Source organism: Scyliorhinus torazame, chromosome 11 (genome assembly GCF_047496885.1).
Source record: "Scyliorhinus torazame isolate Kashiwa2021f chromosome 11, sScyTor2.1, whole genome shotgun sequence".
Classification (NCBI taxonomy): domain Eukaryota; kingdom Metazoa; phylum Chordata; class Chondrichthyes; order Carcharhiniformes; family Scyliorhinidae; genus Scyliorhinus; species Scyliorhinus torazame.
This window is the reverse complement of record NC_092717.1, coordinates 47,371,101-47,398,924: the sequence shown is the minus strand read 5'-3', so window position 1 is coordinate 47,398,924 and position 27,824 is coordinate 47,371,101. Positions and strand designations below refer to the sequence as shown.

General features: G+C 47.3%; 1 protein-coding gene across 3 annotated transcripts in view; it reads right to left on the bottom strand.

The window, feature by feature from the left end:
- The window catches only part of oxr1a (oxidation resistance 1a), a 704,666-nt gene extending 682,727 nt beyond the window's left edge, over nucleotides 1–21,939 (bottom strand). For 2 of the 3 annotated variants that reach the window (XM_072467219.1, XM_072467221.1), the window contains exon 1: nucleotides 21,775–21,938. The gene's annotated coding sequence lies outside the window, so the exon portion shown is untranslated. Of the gene's footprint in view, nucleotides 1–21,774 lie in introns of all 3 variants that reach the window. The other variant, XM_072467220.1, reaches the window with a different exon arrangement.
- Nucleotides 21,940–27,824: the final 5,885 nt, after the last annotated feature.

Here is a 27,824-nt window from a genome sequence, read left to right as displayed (position 1 = left end):
GTCCCCCAGTACGCAGACAAGGCCCGCCCCCTAATACAGACCACGACCTTCCCTCTGTCGACAGAGGCTTGCCAGGCCTTCAGCCGCATCAAAGCGGATATCGCAAAGGCCACGATGCGAGCCATCGACGAGTCTGTCATGATATTCAAACACACACATCATGATGGACACACTAACAGGCAAATCAGAGTACACAACACCACAACCAATCACAGACAAGAACACCAACCACATAAAAAGCACGAGCACGACACCTGGAGGTCAGTAGGTCTGGGGAGAAGGAAGCATGAAAGAGCTGTTGAAACACCACAAGCAGGGAGCCCCCCACGTGCAGAGTGCAAAGACCAAGTTGTAAATAGTGAGTTTAAATAAACAAGTGTTGTACCATATGCAACTGTGTTGGCTCTTCTGTGTGTTAGAACACCCAACACCACATGGTACAGGAGTGGATCGATACCTGCCTACCAACCTGCCATTCTGGACATGGACCACACCGGCAAACCGCAGCCGATGCAAGTCACGGGGAACCTAGGCACCAACTGGAAGCTCTACAGGCAGCGATTTGACCTGTACATCCGTGCCACCGAAAAACAGAATGTCTCGGATGATTCGAAGATTGCAATGCTCCTCTTCTACGCAGGCCCCCACCCAAATGATGTCTTTAATTCACTGGTGTTCGAGGAAGGCGAAAACCAGGCCAAATATGACACGGTCATCCTCAAAATGGACCAGCACTTTCAAACTGAAGTAAACGAAACTTTCGAAAGATACATCTTTCAGCAACGCCTGCAAGGTAAGGAGGAGCTTTTTCAACCCTTTTTGACGCACCTCCGGATTCTAGCGCAGTCCTGCGGTTACGGCACCACCACAGAGTCCATGATCAGGGACCAGATTGTTTTTGGCGTTGCCTCCAGTGGCCTACGCCAGCAGCTTCTTAAAATAAAGAGCCTCACCTTAGCGTCTGCTGTGGAAGCCTGTGTCCTCCATGAAAATGCGACCTGCCGTTTTGCCCGATTCCAGGCGTCCGAGTTGGCACGGAGGGGGTCCCCAGCCGTCGAATCGGCAAGCCAGGCCGCCCACGACGTTGAACGCATCCAGGCCGTCGATTTCTTCCCGCCCCACGGCCCGGACGACAGCGGCCGCTTCCCGCGCTTTTCGCGGTCTCCCGCGCAGGTGCGCGCCAAGAATAACGGCCACAACGAGGGACGCACTGCGCAGGCGCGCCCACCGCAAGATCGCACTGCGCATGCGCAGTGGCGCAACGAACGCCGTGACGTCATGACGTGCAGCAAGTGTGGAGGTCTACACTTAAAAGGGCAATGTCCTGCAAAATACCAACAGTGCAACAGATGTGCCATGATAGGCCACTACGCAGCCCGCTGTCGTGCGGCTCAACCCATGGATCCGGCGCATCCTCGACAACCTCGCACACGAGTCAGGACCGTCCAGCCCACGCATCAAGACTTCCAGTTAAGTGATGCAGATGACCAGGATGACTTCAGAGTTGCCGTCATTGATGTCAACAAGGTCAATGCCATCAATCCAGACGATGAGTGGTGTGCCACCCTGACGGTCAACCGATCGCGCGTCGCCTTCCGTCTGGACACCGGCGCATCCGCCAACCTGATTGCTTACTCTGCAGTCCAGGCCATGAAGGTCAAACCACTCATCACACCATCCCGGCTTAAGATGGTTGACTATAACGGGAACGTTATCCCGTCCGTAGGATCTTGCCAGCTACAGGTGACTCACAAGGGGTACACGGCCACACTCCCCTTCGAAGTTGTGGGCTCATCAAAGGACTCGTTACTGGGCGCACAAGCGTGTAAGGTCCTTCACCTGGTACAGCGCATCATGTCTCTCTCTCCAGATGAGATATCCGACTTCCCGGATGCTGAGTTCCACGCGAATCTCCATTCCCTCCTCGCTCACAACCAGGAGGTTTTTGAAGGCATGGGGACATTGCCACACACGTACAAGATTCGACTCAGACCGGACGCCATCCCTGTCGTTCACGCACCTCGCAGGGTTCCTGCGCCTCTCAAAGACCGCCTCAAGGCACAACTGCAGATTCTTCAGGACCAAGGGGTCCTATCCAAGGTCACGGAGCCCACGCCATGGGTCAGCTCCATGGTCTGTGTAAAGAAGCCCTCTGGCGAGCTCCGTATATGTATAGATCCAAAAGATCTGAACAACAACATCATGCGGGAACACTATCCCATCCCAAAACGAGAAGACCTCACCAGCGAGATGGCGCGAGCCAACATATTCACTAAATTGGATGCGTCCAAAGGATTCTGGCAGATCCAACTGGACCCGGCCAGCCGAAGACTATGCACATTCAACACCCCTTTTGGCAGATTCTGCTACAACCGGATGCCATTCGGCATCATTTCGGCATCTGAAGTATTCCACCGCATTATGGAGCAGATGATGGAAGGCATCGAAGGGGTACGTGTATATGTGGACGATATCATCATTTGGTCCACCACTCCGCAGGAACACATGCATCGTCTTCGACGTGTCTTCACCCGCATACGGCAAAATGGCCTGCGTCTCAACCGTGCGAAGTGTGCTTTCGGCCAGACGGAGCTGAAATTCCTCGGGGACCACATCTCAAGGTCCGGGGTCCGTCCCGATGCAGACAAGGTTAGCGCCATCACAGCCATGCCACGACCGGCTGACAAGAAGGCTGTCTTAAGATTCCTGGGCATGGTCAACTTCCTTGGGAAGTTCATTCCCAACCTGGCTTCTCATACAACAAACATGCGCCATCTCGTAAAAAAATCGACGGAATTCAACTGGCACCAGTCGCATCAGCAGGAATGGGAGGAGCTCAAGCACAAACTGGTCACGGCACCAGTGCTGGCCTTCTTTGACGCGACTCGCCCTACAAAGATCTCAACAGACGCCAGCCAATCTGGTATTGGAGCGGTACTCCTGCAAAAAGACAGCACGTCATCATGGGCCCCGGTTGCGTATGCCTCACGAGCCATGACCCCTACCGAACAGCGCTACGCGCAAATCGAAAAAGAATGCCTGGGCTTGTTAACTGGACTGGACAAGTTCCACGACTATGTGTATGGCCTGCCACGATTCACGGTCGAAACTGACCACCGCCCCCTGGTCAACATCATTAACAAAGACCTGAACGACATGACTCCTCGCCTCCAGCGCATCTTACTCAAACTCAGGAGGTACGATTTTGAACTGATCTACACTCCGGGGAAGGAACTCATAGTGGCGGACACTCTTTCCCGAGCAGTGAGCACACCACCAGATGCGGAGGGGTTCGTGCGTCAAATTGAGGCACACGTGACTCTGACAGCAGCAAATATGCCAGCTGATGATCCTTGTCTGGCCCACATACGCGCAGAGACGGCGACTGACCCTCTGCTGCAGCGAGTGATGCGCCACATGACGGAAGGGTGGCTAAAAGGGCAGTGCCCCCAGTTTTACAATGTGCGAGATGATCTCACCAATATAGACGGGGTCCTTATGAAATCGCATAGGATCGTCATTCCACACAGTGTGCGCCAGATGATTCTTCGTCAACTACACGAAGGCCACTTGGGTGTCGAAAAATGCAGACGAAGGGCCCGGGCGGCGGTATATTGGCCGGGTATTAATGAAGACATAGCCAACATGGTGCTCAACTGCACAACCTGTCAGAGGTTTCAGCCGGCGCAACCTCCGGAAACACTTCTACCACACGAGATGGTGACGTCCCCCTGGGCGAAGGTGGGTGTTGACCTATTTCACGCGCTCGGCAGAGATTACATTGTTATTATAGACTACTTCTCAAACTACCCGGAAGTCATGCCTCTCCATGATCTGACGTCGTCCGCAGTCATTGGGGCCTGCAAGGAAACGTTTGCTCGCCATGGCATTCCAAGGACTGTCATGTCAGACAATGGACCTTGTTTTGCCAGCCGTGAATGGTCGTCCTTTGCCGCAGCATATGGTTTCACTCATGTGACATCCAGCCCTCTGCATCCACAATCGAACGGGAAGGCTGAAAAGGGTGTCCACATCGCAAAGCGGCTCCTGTGCAAGGCGGCTGATGCCGGATCGGACTTTAACCTTGCCTTGCTGGCCTATCGATCGGCCCCGTTATCCACGGGCCTCTCGCCAGCGCAGCTACTAATGGGTCGCTCCCTCAGGACGACGGTACCTTCCGTCCTGGCACCGACAACAGACCATGAGGCGGTTCTTCGGGACATGCAACTGCAGCGTGATCGCCAGAAAGGTCGGTACGACACACGAGCGACGGACCTGCCCCCCCTGTCCTCCGGAGACAAAGTACGCGTCCATCAACCGTATGGTGGCTGGTCAGCACCGGCCGAAGTCCTCCGACAAGTGGCTCCCCGCTCGTTCCTGGTTCGCATGCCGGATGGTTCCGTGCGTCGCCGCAATCGGCGCGCCCTTCGCCGACTTCCACGTTCACAGCCACACAACACGCCAGATCCTCAACAGGCTTCCGAGGATGACTTTGTGGAGCTGCCGCACATCACGCCCTTTCCATCGCCACCCATGGCCATGCCTGCACAGCAGCCGGTGGTTCTTGATCCACCCTTAAGGCGGTCAACCCGAATTCGTCGCAAACCCATTAGAATGGACTTATAATACAGTTCATATGTTTAATAAGTTGGACAATTTTACATGATAACCTGTTGTTGTTTATCGTTCCAGATGTCGTCTGACTGGACAACTGTTCAAAATTTTTTTTCTTCTTCTCTCGTTCGCATTTCTGTTATGTTATGGTACAACTGGATTCATGTGACGCACTCGACATCGCCCCATGTACATAGTTCCGTCATAGACACATGCTGCACACGACACACACACACTCTTAGATGCACTCACGTCACGATCATATTTACTACCACGTAGGCACATATCTTTGTAAAAAGGGGGGATGTCATGATATTCAAACACACACATCATGATGGACACACTAACAGGCAAATCAGAGTACACAACACCACAACCAATCACAGACAAGAACACCAACCACATAAAAAGCACGAGCACGACACCTGGAGGTCAGTAGGTCTGGGGAGAAGGAAGCATGAAAGAGCTGTTGAAACACCACAAGCAGGGAGCCCCCCACGTGCAGAGTGCAAAGACCAAGTTGTAAATAGTGAGTTTAAATAAACAAGTGTTGTACCATATGCAACTGTGTTGGCTCTTCTGTGTGTTAGAACACCCAACACCACAGAGTCCCTCCCCTTCCAGGTCGAGAGCGATGCCTCCGACGTAGCTCTAGCGGCCACCCTTAACCAAGCGGGCAGACCCGTGGCCTTTTTCTCCCGGACCCTCCACGCCTCAGAAATCCGCCACTCCTCAGTGGAAAAGGAAGCCCAAGTCATAGTGGAAGCTGTGCGACATTGGAGGCATTACCTGGCCGGCAGGAGATTCACTCTCCTCACTGACCAACGGTCGGTAGCCTTCATGTTCGATAATGCACAGCGGGGCAAAATCAAAAACGACAAGATCTTAAGGTGGAGGATCGAGCTCTCCACCTTCAACTACGAGATTTTGTATCGTCCCGGAAAGCTGAACGAGCCGTCCGATGCCCTATCCCGCGGCACATGTGCCAACGCACAAATTAACCGCCTCCAAACCCTCCACGAGGACCTCTGCCACCCGGGGGTCACTCGGTTTTTCCACATTATCAAGTCCCGCAATCTCCCATACTCTTTAGAGGAGGTCCGTACAGTCACAAGGGACTGCCACATCTGCGTGGAATGCAAACCGCATGTTTTCAGGCCGGATGGTGCGCACCTGATTAAGGCTTCCCGCCCCTTTGAACGCCTTAGTCTCGATTTCAAAGGGCCCCTCCCCTCCACCGACCGCAACACATACTTCCTTAATGTGGTGGACGAATACTCCCGCTTCCCATTCGCCATTCCCTGCTCTGACATGACCGCGGCCACAGTCATTAAAGCCCTGAACACCATCTTCACACTGTTTGGTTGCCCCGCATACGTCCACAGCGACAGGGGGTCCTCTTTCATGAGTGACGAGCTGCGCCAGTTCCTGCTCAGCAAGGGCATAGCCTCAAGCAAGATGACCAGCTACAACCCCCGGGGGAACAGGCAAGTAGAGCGGGAGAACGGCACGGTCTGGAAGACCGTCCTACTGGCCCTAAGGTCCAGGGACCTCCCAGTTTCACGGTGGCAGGAGGTCCTCCCGGACGCTCTCCACTCCATCCGGTCGCTATTATGTATGAGCACTAATCAAACGCCTCATGAGCGTCTCCTTGTCTTCCCTAGGAGGTCCTCCTCTGGAACGTCGCTGCCGACCTGGCTGGCGGCCCAGGACCCATCTTGCTCCGAAAGCATGTGCGGGCACATAAGGCGGACCCGTTGGTCGAAAGGGTTCACCTCCTCCACGTGAACCCGCAGTACGCTTACGTGGAGTACCCCGACGGCCGACAGGACACGGTCTCCCTGCGGGATCTGGCGCCCGCCGGCAACACACACACCCCCCTGACACCATTCACCCAACCCCCCCCCTTCCTGCCACCGCCGCACCCGCGACCGCCCCCTTCCCAGGAGGATCGGTTCCCCTCCCCTCAGGCCCGACCAAGAACAAAGCCCAAGCTGAAACCGTCAGGCTCCCGGAGACGACAACACCGGTACAAGCACCACCACCACCACCGGGGCCGAGGCGATCGACACGGACGACCAGACCGCCCGACCGACTCATGGCATCGATCTAAATCAATATATGGACTTTTCACAAGAACATTTTGCTTTTCTCCCGATACCTTTTGTAAATAGTTGAAACAGGACAAAATTGTACAATACTGTATTGCCATGTGAATGTTTTCCTCCCAGGACCAGCCCTGGAAACCCTTACCACCATACGAAGCATCACCCCGCCGGGTTCATTTTTGACAAGGGGTGAATGTGGTAGTATGTATTGGGGGTCATGTGGGACTGGAAGCCCTAATGTCATTGGCTGACAGATGCCGGGTCCTGGTTGGCCGTTGACCTCTAGCTCCGCCCTGAAGGCGGAGTATAAGAAGCCGGAGTCCTCCCCCGCAGGCCATTCTACTATCGAGCTGCGGGGGAACAGACACGCTTAATAACGCCTCATCGACTTCACTCTATTCGTCTCATGGAGTCTTTGTGCGCTACAGGGATCTACCCCAAAATACTGAAGGAGGCTAGAGAGGAAATTGCTGAGGCCTTGACAGAAATCTTTGGATCCTCACTGTCTTCAGGTGATGTCCTGGAGGACTGGAGAATAGCCAATGTTGTTCCTCTGTTTAAGAAGGGTAGCAAGGATAATCCAGGGAACTACAGGCCGGTGAGCCTTACGTCAGTGGTAGGCAAATTACTGGAGAGAATTCTTCGAGACAGGATCTACTCCCATTTGGAAGCAAATGGACGTATTAGTGAGAGGCAGCATGGTTTTGTGAAGGGGAGGTCGCGTCTCACTAACTTGATAGAGTTTTTCGAAGAGGTCACAAAGATGATTGATGCAGGTAGGGCAGTGGATGTTGTCTATATGGACTTCAGTAAGGCCTTTGACAAGGTCCCTCATGGCAGACTGGTACAAAAGGTGAAGTCACACGGGATCAGGGGTGAGCTGGCAAGGTGGATACAGAACTGGCTAGGTCATAGAAGGCAGAGAGTAGCAATGGAAGGATGCTTTTCTAATTGGAGGGCTGTGACCAGTGGTGTTCCGCAGGGATCAGTGCTGGGACCTTTGCTGTTTGTAGTATATATAAATGATTTGGAGGAAACTGTAACTGGTCTGATTAGTAAGTTTGCAGACGACAGAAAGGTTAGTGGAATTGCGGATAGCGATGAGGACTGTCGGAGGATACAGCAGGATTTAGATTGTTTGGAGACTTGGGCGGAGAGATGGCAGATGGAGTTTCATCCGGACAAATGTGAGGTAATGCATTTTGGAAGGTCTAATGTAGGTAGGGAATATACAGTGAATGGTAGAACCCTCAAGAAAGTCAGAGAGATCTAGGTGTACAGGTCCACAGGTCACTGAAAGGGGCAACACAGGTGGAGAAGGTAGACAAGAAGGCATAGGACATGCTTGCCTTCATTGGCCGGGGCACTGAGTATAAGAATTGGCAAGTCATGTTACAGCTGTATAGAACCTTAGTTAGGCCACACTTGGAGTATAGTGTTCAATTCTGGCCGCCACACTACCAGAAGGATGTGGAGGCTTTAGAGAGGGTGCAGAAGAGATTTACCAGAATGTTGCTGGTATGGAGGGCATTAGCTATGAGGAGCGGTTGAATAAACTCGGTTTGTTCTCACTGGAACGACGGAGGTTGAGTGGCGACCTGATAGAGGTCTACAAAATTATGAGGGGCATAGACAGAGTGGATAGTCAGAGGCTTTTCCCCAGGGTAGAGGGGTCAATTACTAGGGGGCATAGGCTTAAGGTGAGAGTGGCAAGGTTTAGAGTAGATGTACGAGGCAGGTTTTTACACAGAGGGTAGTGGGTGCCTGGAACCCGCTACCGGAGGAGGTGGTGGAAGCAGGGGCGATAGTGACATTTAAGGGGCATCTTGACAAATACATGAATAGAATGAGAATAGAGGGATACGGACCCAGGAAGTGTGGAAGATTGTAGTTTAGTCGGGCAGCATGGTTGGTACGGACTTGGAGGGCCGAAGGGCCTGTTCCTGTGCTGTACGTTTCTTTGTTCTTTGTTCTTTGTTCTTTGTTAGCACTGCTGCCTCACAGCGCCAGGGACCCGGGTTCGAGTCCCGCCTTGGGTAACTGTCTGTGTGAGGTTTGCACTTTCTCCCTGTGTCTGCGTGGGTTTCCTCCAGGTTCTCCGGTTTCCTCCCACAGTCCAAAGATGTTAAATTACAGGGTTGGGAATAGGACCCGGGTAGGGTGGTCTTTCAAAGAGTCGCTGCAGACTCGATGGTCAGAATGGCCTCTTTCTGTACAGTAGGGATTCTATGCTCTATGAAAACATTTGGATGCTGTTAGGCATCTTTCACAGGTCTGTATGTCCCTGCTTTAATGATGGGCTATGAACTGGACATTCACAGAGTGGTATAGTTATCTATTAATGAATGTTGCTGACTCAGGTGTGTGCAGCCAATCACACCCTGTATGCAAGGGAAGTCAGCAACAGCTGCGCAGCCTCAAGTTCTGTTCTGTTTACTGCAGGGGTCAGTGTGGAGGCTAACATTCTGCTTGCTCCTGCTAATTAGAATGTCAGTCCTGTACTTAATGCAGACTGAGAGATGTGGTACTGCAGTAGATCACAAGGATCAAGTGGTATAAAAGTCCAATGCTGCGCTGTTTGAAAGCCAGAGACATTGCGTGTGCCCAAGATCCAGCAAGCAGCAAGTTGTGTTGAGGGGGTCTGTGACAGTCTGCCTGAAAAAACTCAGTTTTCTCCAGCACTACAATTCAGGCATAGCCAAGAAGGTGGTTCTTGGCCTACAGACTCTCTCTGCTGGGAATTGCCTCCCATAAATTGAAATCCCCTCCGATTTCCTATTGCCTTGAGAGTGTCACAGGTGCTGTTTGTTGTGGTTGCTGAGGCTACAAGCTCTTGCTCCAAAATGTCATTCTTCCTGAACAAAGAAACAAGAATAGCTCCCATTCTGAGAGACATCTGACTGAAGGATTGCAGGGTAATTGAGATGCAGAGCTCACAATCTGGAAGTTGGAAACGCTCCTGACAATTGGGACAGCAAATCATAGAGTCATAGAATTTGCAGAGCAGAAGGAGGCTATTCGGCCCATCGAGTCTGCACCAGCCCCTGGAAAGAGCACCCTACTTAAGGCCACACTTCCACCCTATCCCCGTAATCCAGTAACCCCACCTAACCTTTTGGACACTCAGGGGCAATTTAGCATGGCCAATCCACCTTACCCGCACATCTCTGGACTGTGGGAGGAAACTGGAGCACCCGGAGCAAAACGCATGGGGAGAAAGTGCGAACTCCACACAGACAGTCACCCGAGGCCGGAATTGAACCCGGGTCCCTGGAGCTGTGAGGCAGCAGTGCCAACCACTGTGCCGCCCATGATCCACTGATCTAGTCAGCTACAACTGACATTTACCTGACTTCAGGGCTCAAGTACATAATTTAGTCCTGAGTTCCTTACTGGATTGTAAGGACAGATCTTATATTTCTGGCTCCTAGTTCTGAACTACACACAATCATAGAATACTGAGAGCACAGAAGGAGGTGGTCATGCACGTGCTATCTCTCAACTAGTCCCATTCTCTGATCTTTTCCCTGTTCTCTCAGGGTAATTATCCAATATCCTTCCAAAAGCTCCTTCCAAAAGTCATGATTGAATCTGTCTTCACCACATTCAGACAGTGCAATTCAGACTCTGTCAGTGTTGTTTCTTTCGGCAATGTTATAACCCCAATAGAGGTCCCGGGATCAGGTCCATACAGTTTCCCATGAACTTCCTCTTTAAGGGGGCAGAGCTTCTCCTCAATAAGGGGAGCCCCAGTTACTTAAAAACCCTGGCCTGGGTTTCGATCGGGGAAGGACACCCTTAGGGGTGTGGAGGAATTTTGGAATTGTATTGTAATAAACCTTGTTTGTTAATTTCGACGATTGTCCATATGTTCTGCTTACCGCTGATTCAATAGGCAATCACCTTAAAACAGTTTTCTCAGGTTCCTAACCCTCCCATCAGTGGGCACAGTTTCCCCCTGTCTAGATACCTCACAGCTTTTAGCAGCTTTATCAAATTTCTTCTCAACTTCCTCTTTTCGAAACAAAACTACTGTTTCTCCAATCTATCCATGTAACCATCGCCCCTCATTCCTGGACCCATTCACATCAACATTCATAGAAAACACTGAATCCTTACAGTGCAGAAGGAGGCCATTCAGCCCGTCGAGTCTGCACTGACCCTCTGCAAGAGCACTCTACCCAGGCCCATTACCCAGCCCTATCTCCATAACCCCGCTCATGGCCAGTCCACCTAACCTGCGCATCTTTGGACTGAGGGAGGAAACTGGAGCTCCCGGAGGAAACCCACGAAGGCACGGGGAGAACGTGTAAACAGACAGCCACCCAAGGCCGGAATCGAACTCGGATCTCGGGTACGATGAGGCAGCTGTACTGACCACTGTGCCACTGTGCTGTCCTTTTCTGCACACTTTCCAAAGCCTTCAGTTCTTTCCTAAATTGCTGGAATAAAACATTATACTCCATTCGAGACCAAACTAATATGTTATAAAAGTTCATCATAACTTGCTTACTTTTGTACTCTATGGGCACGAATGAACAGCCACGGTGCACCCGAAAAGCAATTCGTCGCGGTGCAGCGTGGCCAATAGAAGTTGGGAGACCACATTCCCGAGATCTATGCTGCATGCAACGCCTCGTGAGATCTAACGCGATCTCGCGAGACGTTGCCATGCAAATCCCGCCCACTGTGGACGGGATCACTTTTTGGCAAATCTGCATACTAAAGTGAACAGCTATTCTCTCTTTAATGTGCAGATTCCTAAGTTACCCAAGGCGGTCGATCAACCTTCTTCACCTTGGAGACCTTGGTCAAGCACCGTTCAGTTCTGGTCTCCACAAACAGGGACCAGACGGAATGGCACTCATGTGGGTCTCCCAGGTGATGAGACCTCCAGGTACATGCCCTTTGGGCAGAGTGCTACCCTGGCACTGCTGGTGCCACTAAGCCACCCTGGCACTTCCAACCTAGCACCCAGAGAGTGGTGAATCTGTGGAATTCTCTACCACAAAGTAGTTGAGGCCAAAATGTTGTGTAATTTCAAGAAGGAATTAGATATAGCTCTTGGGGCTAAAGTGATCAAGGGATATGGGGGGAAGACAGGATCAGGGTATTGAATTTGATGATCAGCCATGATCACAATGAATGGCGGAGCAGACTCGAAGGGCCGAATGGCCTCCGCCTGCTTCTATTTTCTATGTTTCTATGTGCCTAGGGTGGTACTGCCAGCTGGCAGGGGCACTGCCAGGGTCCCAAGTTAGCACTGCCAAGGTGCCAAGCTGGCATTTTCTGTGCGCTGGTGATCAGGCCAGCAATGCCCTGCACAGGTGTTGGAGGGGTGCGGTGGGTGGGGGACCCTCCCATAATGCATTGGGAGAGGGATGCTCCCATAATGCGTTGGGGCTTGAGGGGTATCGGGAGTTGCGTCAGGGGCTTGGAGGCCCCATAATATAACGCGAGTGGCGTTTTATAGCCATGTGTTTCTCAGCAATGCCAACTGGGAAGCACGCGGTTAAACACGCTCGCTATGGGACTTTGTTCCCTTTTAGTTAAATCTACTGGAGTTTTTTTGAGGATGTAACCCTAGACTTGATAAGGGGAGAAACGGTGATATGCTGTATTTGAGCTTTCAGAAGGCTTTTGACAAGGTCCCTCATAAGAGGTTAATGGGCAAAATTGGGATAGGGGGTAATGTACTGCCAAGGATCGAGAATTGGTTGACAGACAGGAAACAGAGAGTTGGAATAAATGGGTCTTTTCCAAGTTGTAGGCAGTGACTAGTGGGGTACCACAGGGGTCAGTGCTTGGGGCTCAGCCGGTCATGATGTACATAAATGACCTTGATGAGAGAACCAAACGTAACATTTCCAAAAGAGAAAATGCTGGAAAATCTCAGCAAGTCTGGCAGCATCTGTAAGGAGAGAAAAAAGCTCACGTTTCAAGTCCAGATGCATCAGGAACTGTCAACTTGTTACGTAAACACATTTTTCCATCAGCAGACAGCAACATGCAGTTAGCAGAAAGCAGATATCTATCACAAGGCATATTATCCTTTGCAGTAGTGAGGCTCTGCAGCAAGTTCAGTTGCAGTGAAGTCATTCTGAAGTTAAACCAACAATAAAAGCCTCTATTCAAATGGAATGGCATTAAACAATTGAATCGCATCATTGAATCTGCTTGACTTACAAATGTAATTTCTATTTCACCATGTGTGATGAAAATGTCGAAGGATAAAGCTAACTTAGAATTAAACAGAGCATCCAGTCTTCCTTGGGGAGTTTTGTTCCGATTCTCTCCAACATCAGGCTTAGACATAGAACATACAGTGCAGAAGGAGGCCATTCGGCCCATCGAGTCTGCACCGACCCACTTAAGCCCTCACTTCCACCCTATCCCCATAACCCAATAACCCCTCCTAACCTTTTTGGTCACTAAGGGCAATTTATCATGGCCAATCCACCTAACCTGCACGTCTTTGGACTGTGGGAGGAAACCGGAGCACCCGGAGGAAACCCACGCAGACACGGGGAGAACGTGCAGATTCCGCACAAACAGTGACCCAGCGGGGAATCGAACCTGGGACCCTGGCGCTGTAAAGCCACAGTGCTATACACTTGTGCTACTGTGCTTGTAAACTATAACTGCAAGAAAGAAAATGTGCGACAGTATGATATATATGGAGCCTAAAATGTAGCACACAGGATTTTAATAAAATCTGTCACAATATCACCAATCATCCTCTGAACAGCCAAATAGAATAAATATTACAATAACTACTTTCATGAGAAAAGGACATTTTGGAGGCTAACATTTAAACAGAAAATGCTGGAATCAGTCAGCAGTTCAGGCAGTATCTGTGGAGAGAGCAGGTTAGCATTATCATTTTAGATCAATGACCTTTAATTTTTGGAGGCACTGTCTTCACCTTTGGTAAATTATTGGACCAAATCTTAAAGTCTCCAGATTGTCGGGGACCAGACATGAAACGGAAATGAGTGTTGGAGCCCTATGGGAATCCTAATGCACAGACGTATGCAGAAATTTTCCAAGTTACTATAGAAACTAATTCCGCGAAAAAGGGACAAGTCCTGTGTCCTAATAACTGATCATAGCCTCAAATTACTTACGGACACATTGAACTTTAAAGTAAGACATTTAAAAAATGTCTGTTAAAAAAAGGACATACAGGGCAAAAGCGGCTGAGAATAAAAATACTGAGACTGTAATTCACTAACTGCATTGTGTGGATTATATGCAGTCGAGAGAGAGACCTCAGAATGTCACACCTAGAGGGTGTCAAGGAACCTCAGCAAGCGACATTTCAAAAGGAAGAGATACAATGCAAAAAATGGGCTGTAATCTCCTCTGGAGATAATGGAGTCTGATTACCTTGTCAGCAGAAACCATCTCTGTGAGTTATATCCCAGATTGTGGACATGATGTGAGTTGAAAGAAAGTAGTTCTGGGCAGAATACATATTTGCGTTTCTTTCCCTTTCCAGGGATACAAAAGAAAAGGGGTTAAAAACCAACTGCATCCCTGGTCAACGTGTGTCAGTCTAATGTTCTACTTCTACTATCTATGTGTTCTGTGAAGGTCACCACTGAAAAACGTCCACTAGATATCCCTACTCTTGCAGGTAAAAGGTCTCTCTCTGATTGCTGGAAGCAAGTCACAAGTCAGAAAAGCTACAGTTGAAAAGGAAACAAGACAAGTCCTTTCAGCTAACCTGCAGAACCAAGAATCTCCAAACCAACTGCTCAATTGATACCAGAATCACCCAACTTAATGTCCGTAACATTTCATTATCTACACTCACGGACAAGCCAAAAATGGATTTGCATCCCAATTTTAACTTTTATTTTTAGATTCACCTCTCATGGTTAATCTGTGCGTATGTGTGTTGCATTTTATTATTTTTTCTACGCATTTTAGTAACTAATAGATTCATTCTTTCTTTAACTTGAGAAAGCCTGGTTAAATTGGCTCTTTTTAAAACATAAATACATTTGGACTGGGAAAAGGTATCCACAAGGGAAAGGATCCTTTTTAAACCATCTTTGTCGTGACCAATCAAGGAGGTTGAATAAAGATGGGAAGCCGGTTCGTCCCTCCTCACCCAAGAGCATGAGGGGGGTCTCATCAGGAGACCGGGCAGAGCACCTGTATTCCCCTGGCTCTGCTCCACTCCATTGGAGTTCATCAAGGGGCGTTGCGCTGAGCATTTCTGTGATAGCCAGGTCCTAGGAGAAATATGCAGCAGCGTCAAGGCGGGACGATTTTCGGGTGCAACAGCAATCCGAATATCATTACCATTGTTCACTAAATCTGGGCCATTATTTCTTTAGGGAGACAGAAAGCAGAATAACTATGCATCATTTTTGGTTTAACATCATGTAGAAACAGTACAGTGCTGCACTTGAATGTGATTCATTTTCTAATTGTATATGGTTTATGTTGCTGTGTATGTTGAGACCAAACAAAAACAACTTGCATGTGTTTTTCATCAAGCAGATACACTTTTAATATAAATTTGCAAAAACCGAAGATCTCATAAAGGCTGTACAAAGTAGAACATTTTCTAAGTGCTGTCACCCAGCATCAGGGTCCAGGACTCCTGGATCAAGTGAAACACAAGCTAGGCCCAAATTAAAGCATTTTTCTCTGTTACAATATGATGTAAATGCAATCTCCACCCACCTGTGCCGGGGTCAACCTTTCATGGCTTAAATCAACTAGCTGTGTACCCTTTCTGGGTCAGGTCTATGATGGGAAGTTAAAATGTTTTGAACAAATCTTTCAATAGTTTACATGTCATTAGGTTTAGCTGGTGCAAATGTCCTTTAGGGAAGGAAATCTTCCACCCTTACCTGGTCTGGCCTACATGCGACTCCAGACCCACAGCAACCTGGTGAATTCTTAACCACCCTTTGAAATGGACGAGCAAGGCACTCAGTTCAAGAGCAATTAGAGATGGACAACAAATACTAGCCTCGCCAAAGATTTAAAAAAAGGTTCTACTGAAAGAACAGCAAGCTCACCCATTGTACTACATAATCCATCTGAAAAACTGAGGGCTGGATTCTCCCAAAATGGGACTATGCCCCCACGTTGGTGTAAAAACGCTGGTGTTTCACTCTCAAGATTCCTTGGAAAAAGATGAGCCAATTCACTGACCTGCAGGGGGCTAGCAGGGACCCAGAATAGTTCTCACAGCTTTAGCTGCGGATATGGGCCCCCGCGCTTTTGGTTTTGAGTCCGCGCATGCGCATGGTGGACACGGACCACGGAGGCAGATGAAGAGTGTAGGACCACTGATCGGCCGCACCTATCTGTCCCCTGGCCGCCCATAAGGCCCTCCCGGTGTCCGATCCCCCCGCCCTCCACTGAGTCCGCAGCTGCTACGCGAGCTTCCCGAACGGTGATAGGTGGTTAGAACCATGCCGTCGGAAGCTTGGCCAATCAGGAGCGGAGGATCGCTGGGTGGACCTCTAGCAATGGGCCCCAGCCGCGCGGCGTACTCCGCGAACACGCCGATTCTCGGGTCCCGGAGAAACGCTGGACCGGCGCCGGGCCCGATTTCGGCGTGAAATTGGATTCTCCGCCCCAGTGCCAAACACGATTTTGCCACGGGACTGCGAAGAATCCAGCCCTGAGTTCCAGGAGGTGCAAAATCATTATAATCTGACAATTTTGAAATCGTGTCTCTAGTCATAGAAAAGAAAATGAGGAAATCTTTTAAACCACACAGTCTCTCCCAGGTTTTAATGAACATCTTTACCATCTCAGTCTGTACAACATCAATTTTGCAAAGAACTTGTCACCGTGCAGGACAACAACCAGCTTTATTGGCACCCATCCCACCACCTTAAACATACACTTCCCCCATCACCAATGCATAGTGGCAGAAGTGTATACCATCTACAGGATGCAGCACCAAGGCTTCCTCAACAGCACCTTCCACACATGCCACCTCTACCACCTAGGAGGACGAGGACAACAGATGCATGGGAACACCATCAGCTGCAAGTTCCCCTCACCATCCTGACTCGGAACTGTATCAATGTTCCTTTACTGTCACTGGATTAAAATCCTGGAACTCTCTCCCAAACAGCACTGTGGGTGTACCTACAGCACATGGACGGCAGCAGTTCAAAAACTGGCTCACAACCACCTTCTCAAGGGCATCTAGGGATGGGCAATAAATGCTGGCCTAGCCAGTGATATTCACATTCTGAGGAGCTTCAACAGCAAGGGTAATTGCAATTTGAATGATAAAAGGAATAATAAATCGCTCTGCACATTTATGTTACACCATTTCACCTAATATTAAACTGCACAACACAACTGAACACAAGTCCAATGTAGACCTGGGTCAAACAAAATTTAAAAATACAATTGCACAGAAAATAATTTTGCCAATGTACTGTTCCTGTTCTGAGAATTGGACTTTCAATGCATAGTTAAACTAAATCAGATGACTTATCTATCCAATTGCCCAAGATATAGATGCTTTGCTGTTCATATGTTATTATTTTAAAAAAGTTACACTAGTTCGGCAGGGGCTTGGGAACCTGAATTGTAGCTCCAGTATACAGGAGGTTGAGAGTAGTGAGGTCATGAGTAAGGTTTCAAAGTTGCAGGAGTGTACCGGCAGGCAGGAAGGTGGTTTAAAGTGTGTCTTCTTCAATGCCAGGAGCATCCGGAATAAGGTGGGTGAACTTGCGGCATGGGTTGGTACCTGGGACTTCGATGTTGTGGCCATTTCGGAGACATGGAGAGAGCAGGGACAGGAATGGTTTTTGCAGGTGCCGGGGTTTAGATATTTCAGTAAGCTCAGGGAAGGTGGTAAAAGAGGGGGAGGGGTGGCATTGTTAGTCAAGGACAGTATTACGGTGGCAGAAAGGACGTTTGATGAGGACTCGTTACTGAGGTAGTATGGGCTGAGGTTAGAAACAGGAAAGGAGAGGTCACCCTGTTAGGGGTTTTCTATAGGCCTCCGAAAAGTTCCAGAGATGTAGAGGAAAGGATTGCAAAGATGATTCTGGATAGGAGCGAAAGCAACAAGGTAGTTGTTATGGGGGACTTTAACTTTCCAAATATTGACTGGAAACGCTATAGTTCGAGTACTTTAGATGGGTCTGTTTTTGTCCAATGTGTGCAGGAGGGTTTCCTGACACAGTATGTAGATAGGCCAACGAGAGGCGAGGCCATATTGGATTTGGTGCTGGGTAATGAACCAGGCCAGGTGTTAGATTTGGAGGTAAGTGAGCACTTTGGTGATAGTGACCACAATTCGATTACGTTTACTTTAGTGATGGAAAGGGATAGGTATATACCGCAGGGCAAGAGTTATATCTGGGGAAAAGGCAATTATGATGCGATGAGGCAAGACGTAGGATGCATCGGATGGAGAAGAAAACTGCAGGGGATGGGCACAATGGAAATGTGGAGCTTGTTCAAGGAACAGCTACTGCGTGTCCTTGATAAATATGTACCTGTCAGGCAGGGAGGAAGTGGTCGAGCAAGGGAACCGTGGTTTACTAAAGCAGTCGAAACACTTGTCAAAAGGAAGAAGGAGGTTTATGTAAAGATGAGACATGAAGGTTCAGTTAGGGCGCTCAAGAGTTACAAGTTAGCTAGGAAAGACCTAAAGAGGGAGCTAAGAAGAGCAAGGAGGGGACATGAGAAGTCTTTGGCAGGTGGGATCAAGGATAACCCTAAAGCTTTCTATAGATATGTCAGGAATAAACGGATGACTAGGGTAAGAGTAGGGCCAGTCAAGGACAGTAATGGGAAGTTGTGCTTGGAGTCCGAGGAGATAGGAGAGGTGCTAAATGAATATTTTTCGTCAGTATTCACACAGGAAAAAGACAATGTTGTCGAGGAGAATACTGAGATTCAGGCTACTAGACTAGAAGAGCTTGAGGTTCATAAGGAGGAGGTGTTAGCAATTCTGGAAAGTGTGAAAATAGATAAGTCCCCTGGGCCGGATGGGAGTTATCCTAGGATTCTCTGGGAAGCTAGGGAGGAGATTGCTGAGCCTTTGGCTTTGATCTTTAAGTCATCTTTGTCTACAGAAATAGCGCTAGAAGACTGGAGGATAGCAAATGTTGTCCCCTTGTTCAAGAAGGGGAGTAGAGACAACCCCGGTAACTATAGACCAGTGAGCCTTACTTCTGTTGTGGGCAAAATCTTGGAAAGGTTTATAAGAGATAGGATGTATAATCATCTGGAAAGGAATAATTTGATTAGAGATAGTCAACACGGTTTTGTGAAGGTTAGGTCGTGCCTCACAAACCTTATTGAGTTCTTTGAGAAGGTGACCAAATAGGTGGATGAGGGTAAAGCAGTTGATGTGGTGTAAATGGATTTCAGTAAAGGGTTTGATAAGGTTCCCCGTGGTAGGCTACTGCAGAAAATACGGAGGCATGGGATTCAGGGTGATTTAGCAGTTTGGATCAGAAATTGGCTAGCTGGAAGAAGACAAAGGGTGGTGGTTGATGGGAAATGTTCAGACTGGATCCAGTTACTAATGGTGTACCACAAGGATCTGTTTTGGGGCCACTGCTGTTTGTCATTTTTATAAATGACCTGGAGGAGGGCGTAGAAGGATGGGTGAGTAAATTTGCAGATGACACTAAAGTCGGTGGAATTGTGGACAATGCGGAAGGATGTTACAAGTTACAGAGGGACATAGATAAGCTGCAGCGCTGGGCTAAGAGGTGGCAAATGGAGTTTAATGCAGAAAAGTGTGAGGTGATTCATTTTGGAAGGAATAACAGGAAGACAGAGTACTGGGCTAATGATAAGATTCTTGGCAGTGTGGATGAGCAGAGAGATCTCGGTGTCCATGTACATAGATCCCTGAAAGTTGCCAACCAGGTTGAGAGGGTTGTTAAGAAGGCGTACGATGTGTTAGCTTTTATTGGTAGAGGGATTGAGTTTCGGAGCCATGAGGTCATGTTGCAGCTGTACAAAACTCTGGTGCGGCCACATTTGGAGTATTCGTGCAATTCTGGTCGCCGCATTATAGGAAGGATGTGGAAGCATTGGAAAGGGTGCAGAGGAGATTTACCAGAATGTTGCCTGGTATGGAGGGAAGATCTTATGAGGAAAGGCTGAGGGACTTGAGACTGTTTTCATTAGAGAGAAGGTTCAGAGGTGACTTAATTGAGGCATACAAGACGATCAGAGGATTGGATAGGGTGGACAGTGAGAGCCTTTTTCCTCAGATGGTGATGTCTAGCATGAGGGGTCATAGCTTTAAATTGAGGGGAGATAGATATAAGACAGATGTCAGAGGTAGGTTCTTTACTCAGAGAGTAGTAAGGGCGTGGAATGCCCTGCCTGCAACAGTAGTGGACTCGCCAACACTGAGGGCATTCAAATGGCCATTGGATAGACATATGGACGATAAGGGAATAGTGTAGATGGGCTTTAGAGTGGTTTCACAGGTCGGCGCAACATTGAGGGCCGAAGGGCCTGTCCTGCGCTGTAATGTTCTATGTTCTACATTTTGGTAGCCATATAGATGATGCAAGGATGTATATTTTAGGGTTCATAGATCAAAATGTTTAAATAGGTCCCAATTTTAAAAATGAGAGAATCTCTACAATCTCAGTCGTAATTATACCAATCGCTCGGGAGTCTGTAAGGCAGGAAGAGTAAATCCTGAAAGAGTTCCTTCTGCTGATTGCTGCCCCATGACTCTGGAGAAATTACACTCGTGTGAGCATTGGGTATGAATAGAAATTATGTTTTTCCATAAATGCCCCCCAATTTAACAGTCTGCCAATATTCAGTCTCGATTTGCATGTAATGTATTGCCATTTAGGAGAGTCATACGAGGTTTACCAGCATCCAGAGATTTACCCCTTTCAGGAAGGAAAATTGGAAAGAGGAAAAACTGTGCGTTCTTTTTTTAAACCCCAAGGTCACAAGGAAGTGAAGCATTGCAATGAAGATTTTACATCATTTTCTGTGTTTGACAAAAAATGAAAAACACTTTTTCGTTTTGAATGCAGACTCTGACATAATATTAACTCTTTGTTGAAGGAACAATCAATAAGGTGTTCACTATTGCTCAAATCTTATCAAGCATTTCATCCCAGTTATCGAATAGCTGGCTACATCAAACCTTCAAATAAGACAGTACCAAAAAACTGCAAAAACAGAATCACAAAAAAATCTTTCCATTGAATTGGCTTTCTTCATGCACGTTCAAGGGTATTATTACAGATACTTTTTGCATTCTATAAACAACTATTTGTGCCTTTATTGATTTTGTAGTAATGCAGTGTTTGATACTCCAATGCTACTGGACCCAAACGGGAGCAGAATTTCCATTGCAATTCTTCAATGTACATTTTTAAATATCTTAATGCATCAGTACATATGATTTAAAATTAAAATATTAAAATGATTTGAAAATTCAAAATGTGCAAACGTGGGAACAGTGCTGCTCCAATTACAATCTCCCCCTTTGAATGTATGTGCGAAGGAATTAAATCTATTTTGCACCATGACAGAATTTATCGCACTGTAGCTCAAAGAGTTAATGTTAAAGTGCCATGGGCACACTATTGACTCGTTCTGCAACACATTAGAGACTGTGCATGATTGAAGATATTTCACCTCATCGAGGAACTCTGAGCTAGGACACTCCACATCATTACCAACCTGAGCTGTGTTCGACCACAGCTGTCTAATTAAAGTAGACAGTGCTCATCAGTCAGAAGTAGCTGTCATCTGCAGCAGCTTACAAACCTTCCAGCAGTGGACTGGGTATTACTGTACAGCAGCAGCTGAAACAGAGCTAGTTCAGCATCCATTACATTGCACTGTTTACACTCCAAGAGCACAAAGAAAGATTTCTGCCTGACCTTGCTTTTCATGATATAATTTTCCACTCACTAAGAGAAAGCTGAATATTAGCGACCACAGCCTAATAGAAAACATGAATCCAGTACAGGACAAGGCAGCAGTTACGACACTGCCACTTCCCAATAACAGAAGACGCAAGCATTTACAGAGAAATAAAACAACTTACCTGCAAGGCAGAATCTTATATTACTCCATCTCCCACTTCACTCTTGTCTACACGCAGCATTCACTATTTGTTCAAGGCCTTCGCACTCACTGCTTCAGCAGCCGCATCATAGCAGGACTGTACAGCAGGCATGCTCAGTAATCTGACCTTCTCATTCTGGAAACTACCACGCTGCATGAAATGAAGGGGGAATTGGATTAACCCACAGCCTGGATAAAGTGCACCTGTCCGCTGAAATGCAGAGAGAAGAGGGAAATGAAATCCGATTCATTCTCACAAGCAGGCGACAGGACTCGACGAATGTCAGAACTTGTGAGGTATTTCACAGTGCAATAAAGGCACCATTAGAAATTACAGATCTAATTCCCCAGGGGTGTTCCCTGCCTGCATGAATCGCAGTGAGCCAGAGCATTGCACAGCTAATCGATATCTCTATTTTCAAATTGCCATTCCTTTTTTTCTGGACCTTTTCTAAGTTTGTGTGAAACCCATAAATGAAAACCCATTCTGTTGTTTTGATGACAGGAGAGCATTGTGAGTTCAAACTGCTCATACTTCAACAAACACATATCTTAGCCTCCGTATGACAGGCTCAGTTTTCTCCTTGGCCTTTACATTTAGACCTCAGCAAACTCTTGAAGCTTTGGCCTTGCCTCACAAGCGTTCCCTGTCACTTGCATTCAACCTCACAGCACTACCCATTTGGATGCTCTTCTGTTTGGCCACTGTCGTTTTAGACCTGTATGAAATGCTGCCCCTTCATCTGCAGTAACAACTGCAACTGGCACTTGTATGGGGAGCTGCAACCATCATTGGTTTCAGGCATAATTGGGTCATCATTTCCCATCTATCAGTGGCGTGCAATATGCAGTTCTTTCGTAATCCAGGAACTGAAATAAAATCAATTTTTTAAATGTTGTAGTGGCTCATTACATCTGTCATGTGACATCTTATCACATGACTGTGTTCTTTTTTGCAGCAGCAGCAGCTGTTGTGTAAGAGGTTCCAAGAACTAGACACCATTTCTGAGCAAATGAATGGGTTGAACCAAGCAGGGTAAACAATTCGCAGAGAGGAAAAGAGGGATGGAAGAAACTTTTCATTTGTTTTATCCCACCCTTAAAGTTACAAAGCCAATACTCAGAGTGGACAGTGCAAACCCTTAACGCAGTGTTTTTCAAACTTTTTTTGTCCGGGATCCATTCGCGACCCACGCCGGCCAACCTACGCGACCCATGCCAGCCGACCTTCACGACCCACGCCGGCCAACCTTCGTGACCCATGCCGGTCGACCTTCGCAACCCACGCTGGCCAACCTTTGCGACCCACGCCGCCCGACCTCCAGGCCCACCGTTTTCTCTTACCTTTAATGCGAGAGGTGAGCCTGGGCTTATATTCTATAGTCTAAAGTAATGAAGAATGAGAAATAACCTAATTGCAACAGGCATTATTCTCTCAGGACTCTACAGAGCAGATGCAGATTGTACGTTTTCCTCAGATGGGTGGTTTATAGCCTGGGGATATAATCTGCAAATTACAATGCGACAATTTCAGACATAGATGAGGAGGAATTACTTAACTCAATGTATTGTGAATCTTTTTAATCTCTAAAATTCACCATCAAAGAGAATTCTGCAGGCTCAGCCATTGAGCATATTCAAGACAGATGCAGGAAAACTGAATTGAATTTTTAAAAAAATCTTCTCCTGGGTCAGCACGTTCACGTCAGGAGGAGGCAGTGTTGAGGAGGAGGCACTGATGAGCAGGCACGCATGCGCAGCACGCCCGCATATTTAAAGCCGGTCGCGGCCATCATTTTTCAAGTCGCTCACAGCCGGCAGTTTTAAAAGCCGGCTGCTATGGTCATTGTGCCTGAATTCCCGCGATCGGGAATGCCGCGATGGATGGCTTGCGACCCTCCCATCACCCGCCCATGGGTGGGTCACAACCCCCACTTTGAAAATGCCTGCCTTAATCCATCTCAGTGCTTGCTGCAAAAACCAATTCAAATTCAAATTGAACCCAATCTCCACAAGGGAGACATACAAGATCCATGCTGACAAGAAAAGGCATTGCACCTCATCTCGGGGTTGATCTGATGCTTAAGATCTTAGCAAAAAGGCTGAGAAACTATTCCGCCAGTCCCTGGGGAGGCAATGGTGTAGTGCTATTGTTACTGGACTAATAAACCAGAGGTCCAGGGTACTGCTCTGAAGACCTGGGTTCAAATCCCACCACGGTAGATGACAAAATTTGAAATAAATCAAAGGAAATCTACTGATCCCACATGTGACTCCAGATCCTCAGCAATATGGTTGACTCTTAAATACCCTCAGGGATGGGCAATAAATGCTGGGTCAGCCAGCAATGCCCTCATCCCATGGAGGAATAAAACAAAGCCTCAAGGTAATTCACTGAAGTTGCACTGATAATGATCACAATACTCTGTAACACTTATATTCCACTCATAGCCAACAGCAATAGTTTGTTAGTCTTTATGTAATTGGTGGTAATTCATTATTCATGCTCCAGTATCCTGCTTGTTGTAATCATAATCCTGTAACCTCACTGCACCAGATTCCCAATGGCTACTTTTAGCAGGCCTGGTCTCTCTCCCTATCACCTTGGTCACGTGAAGATGACAGCTGTCAACTAGGAACTGCAGCCAGAGTTGATTTTATTTCGGGCCAGGGATTACAAACTCCAAAGTATATTATGAAGTCCACCTGACCGAAAACCTTTATGTTGAATTTGGCTAGGACGAGCACAAGAGCCTTCCCTTCAGGTGTGATTCATCAGTCTTCCCAGACACTTTAATCAAAACAAGCTTTATTCTCAGAACTTAGTTGACATATATACAATTATCAAACAGCAAGAACTTTTTATCAATTACAAACATAAGGACCCCACACAGCTACAGTAATCTATGTATAACACTTAATGAATTTCTCCTTAACTGTTCCAATTCAAAAGCAAAATCCCATAAACCAAAAGGGTGTGGCTCAGCACTCTGCATTCTCACTTGAATAAGTCTGGCTTTCCATGAGATTCTGACTCCGTCTCATCAGCAGGTTTAAACCCTTCCACAAAGCAAACTATATCTTTTAAGTTACCACAGCAGCTATCTATATCAATGGGTTTTTTTCTGGAAAACCTCTTTCAAATGAAAATAGAGAGAGACAGGCCAAAACATTTATTTTCTCTGTCTGTAGTCCACAGCAGTCAAAACTTAAAGTGATAGCAAAAAGCTCACAGCCACAGCTCAGCTCCACCCACAAAATGACATCACTGAAGCCATGTGATAAAACAAAAACCTTTTTTAACGGGACACTCCCATGACAATCTATACATCGCATAATAGCTAGAAAAAACTTGCATTAAATAGCATATTTTCTGATCTCAGGGCACCCTGAAGCACTTCACAGCTAAAACGTATTGCTGGAAGTAAAGGGAACAACACTTCATACTGCATGAAAAGGAAGTGCTGATTGGTTGACAAATTACTCTGATTGGTAGAGGCTTTGTCATGGAGAATGCAGCAGGGGACAATTAACTGCCAAGCAACTGTTTCCTTTATCTTGATAATCTTATGATCTGTCCTGATGAGTGCAAGTCAAAAAGCTCCAAATGATTACTTTTGAAATGTTGTCACTGTTGTAATGTAGCAGTAATGGCACTCAATAAGTGCACAGCAAACATCCACAAACAACAATAATGAGCAGATCACCTATTTAAATGATGTTGATTGAAAGAGGAATATCGGTTAGGACACTGCAGAAGCTGCTCAGCTTTGAAATGGTGCCGTGGGACATTTACCACTGAGAGAGAAGTTGGGACAGCAGTTCAATATCTCCTGATCTGAAAGCTGGCACCTCTAAAGGTGCAGTACTATCTCAGTACCTCAATGGAGTGTATTTGGATTTTGTCCTCAAGCCCCTGAAGTGGGATTTGGAACACCAATCTTGTGTTCAGACGTTAGAGAGTTACTCACTGATTTATGGCCCATTCTCTGGGCTCAGTCTCAGTAAAGGAGAGTTTACATAGAATTATGGAAATTACAGCACAGAATGAATGGGGAAAGGGGCTGGGTGCTATTTGACCCCTCCCCACCCCAGAGTCTGTGCTGATGACACATATCTTTCCTGTGCCAATATTCCCACAGTTCATTTTATATTCTTTATTTTCACCTATTTATCCCATTCCACTTTAAACTCAATTTTACTCTCAACTTTAATAGCCACAGGATCTCATTGGATGCCATTAGAATTATAGCACTGCATTTTTAGATCCTGTTGGCGATAGGCATGGAGGTGGGCTAGGTGTGGAATTTTGCTCCACCATTTGCTGTGCTGGTTCCTCATGTACGTCCCACCCTGTGTCATCTCCCCACAGGTGGAATTGGGTGGTAGAGGGAGCGGCAGGGCTACCCACCGTCAAGCAGTGGGTAATCAACTCAAGTAATTAAAGATCTAAGGGTCTATAATCAGGGATTTTCCAATTGACCTCCAAGTCAGCAGAGGCATTGAAGCACAGGACAACTGCCTGAAGGCAACCTCCCAATGGTAGACTGGATGATCACTGCTCCAGGCAGGCTGAGGACCTTCCTTGCCAGCCAAACTGCACCTGCAGCCACAGGCTGACCTATGAAGGGGAGTTCCTTTCTCTCCCCTCCCCCTCCACCCTACTGGTCTGCTTGATCTTTTTTTTATTTTAAGAAAGTTGGAGAGAGTGCATCTCCATCTTGGGATGCCCTCTCCATCCCCTATCCATAAGACCTCGCATTGGCCCTCCAGCTTCGAATACCAACCTGCCATGCTTAATTAGACAGTAAATCTACCCTGTGGTCACTAATTGGCCAATTCAGTGGAAATCACAGGCGAGTGACTGTTCCCTATACAGTGCGGACTTCTGATTCCCATTTGAGTCTGACAGCAGGATCATGAATCCTGCTGAAACAGTCCTGCCCACAGAATAGGATGAAGCAGAACCAGAGCTTTCAACTTGATAATACAAGGAAGAATTAGGCTGAATACAAAAAGAGTAGTAAAGAAAATTAGAGAGCGGCACGATGGCAAATTGTGACTGATTGAGATTTACCTAAAACCTCACCAGCTAACTAAAAACATATTGAGCTGTTTAAAGAGGACCTTCTTTAAAAAAAAAAACTAGAAAATACATTGACTAATTATGGCTGCCACAAGTCACTTAATGCCTGGAATTGTAAGTTGACTTTTCTGGAAAGTTACTCTATGGATTGCACTGCAGACATGCCCTGACATGTTGCTCATGGAATTTCACACATGGGGATGCCAAGGTCCATTTCAAAGAGGACTATTGAAAAGAAGGCATTAAAAATGCTGGATTTCAGGGGCGGCACGGTGGAGCAGTGGTTAGCACTGCTGCCTACGGCGCGGAGGATCCGGGTTCGATCCCGGCTCTCGGTCACTGTCTGTGTGGAGTTCGCACATTCTCCCCATGTTTGCGTGGGTTTCACCCCTGCAACCCAAAGATGTGCAGGTTAGGTGGATTGGCCACGCTAAATTGCCCCTTAATTGGAAAAGAATAATTGGGTCCTCTAAATTTATTTTTAAAAAAGAGAAAAAGAAAATGCTGGACTTTAGTCAACTGTAATCCCATTAACACAATGTTGGACTGTTAACCAGCCAGGATCTTAAACAAACAGGCACTTAAACTTCCTGTGGAGGATGAAAGAACCCTATCTTCTATTGCTTTCTGCCATCTTGAAATATGGCAATGTCTTTTGAAATGAAACACCAAAATGTGATTAATTGTTCTGCAACAATGACTACAGCAGATGTGGTAATTGGATTCCTTTGGAAAATACACAAGCAGGACTTTAAGAATGGGTTTGCTGAACAGAAGCAGTGGGATCTGGAGAAGCTGTAATGGAGCAGTAAGACATTCCACTTTCTCCCCCCACTGGGAATAAGTGCAGCAGCCAGTTCAAGAAAGCAATGAACCTAAGACCTACCAGCAAACTGAGATGAGGTAGTGTGGTAGTCGGCATTAGGGGTATTACGGTACCCAGG